The 1,104-nt window shown below is 45.8% G+C and overlaps 2 protein-coding genes across 2 annotated transcripts in view; one reads left to right on the forward strand and one right to left on the reverse strand.

Annotated features, from left to right (window-relative positions):
- Positions 1-1,104, forward strand: part of elp4 (elongator acetyltransferase complex subunit 4) — a 102,741-nt gene that overhangs the window by 66,158 nt on the left and 35,479 nt on the right. The gene's annotated exons all lie outside the window — the stretch shown is intronic.
- pax6b (paired box 6b) overlaps positions 1-1,104 on the reverse strand; it is a gene marked incomplete at its 5' end in the record, with an annotated part of 14,814 nt that overhangs the window by 13,020 nt on the left and 690 nt on the right.

Raw genomic sequence — 1,104 nt, forward strand, 5'->3', positions numbered from 1 at the left:
TCTCTCTCTCTCTCTCTCTCTCTCTCTCTCTCTCTCTCTCTCTCTCTCTCTCCCTCTCTCCCTCCTTGTTTGTATTTGACAACAAACGCTCACAGCCACCGCGGTCCTGTTGTGTGCAAGTCGGTGGGTGTCTTTTTACACCCAAATCTGCTCGACTTTATTTATTTTAAACAACAACAAACAACAACAAAAAAAGCCTTCTTCATACTTGACTGATTATAAAACCCTGTTTAACCGAGCAGCAGATCCCTCTTTAGGCCGCAATGTGTTAATAATCTTCCAGCGTGGATCTGATTGATAGTAAATCCAATATCATCCCGCTTTGCTCTTTGGTAATTCCAGGATTAAGGGGAATTAATAGACTTCTTACGCGGGGCGTGGGGAGGGGGGAGAAATTGGCCTGTTCTCCACCTCCTGATTTACGACCACCATATAAATCCTCCAGATCAATAAAGACCCTCAGATCATGTAAAATGAAACATGAAAAGAACACTAATAAAAAAAGGTTAAGGCTTCATCATCAATTCCCTCAAGTGGCCAAGAGAGAGTGGCTCTGCTCTGGCCCCGCTGGCGCTGATTACGCGCCTTGTGTTCTGTTGCAAGTGGACTAATAGGAAAACATATGGTGTCGATTTGGACGCTCCCCACCACATACACCCAGGAGTTATCAGCACAAAAGCCGGCGAGGCCGTCCGCGACCTTTTAGACAACCCAAAGGGCCCGGGCGCACTCATATCTCCGCGGCAGACATCACGCGCCAAAGCCAGGGGAACATCCCCCTTAACATCAATCCACTGCAGCGCGGGAACCGCGGGGCTGGAACAAGGCAGCTCCATAATACACAGCAAGCAAATGATCACAATAAAAAAAGCAAACAAAGTAAATGCACACATACATAAATACAAATCCAAAGCCAACCAGCAGGTGAGTTGCTTTTGTCTCCCACCCCACCCCTCCCTCCTCCACGTGGATCCCACCTACTAAAAATAAACAAATTAATAATAATAAAATAAAATAAATCCAACTGTCACGTGGCCCCATTGGATTTAAACATGTTAAATGATTACAGCACACACACACTAACACACACACACACACACACAC

The sequence above is a fragment of the Austrofundulus limnaeus genome, unplaced genomic scaffold, assembly GCF_001266775.1.
Source record: "Austrofundulus limnaeus strain Quisiro unplaced genomic scaffold, Austrofundulus_limnaeus-1.0 Scaffold10, whole genome shotgun sequence".
NCBI lineage: Eukaryota > Metazoa > Chordata > Actinopteri > Cyprinodontiformes > Rivulidae > Austrofundulus > Austrofundulus limnaeus.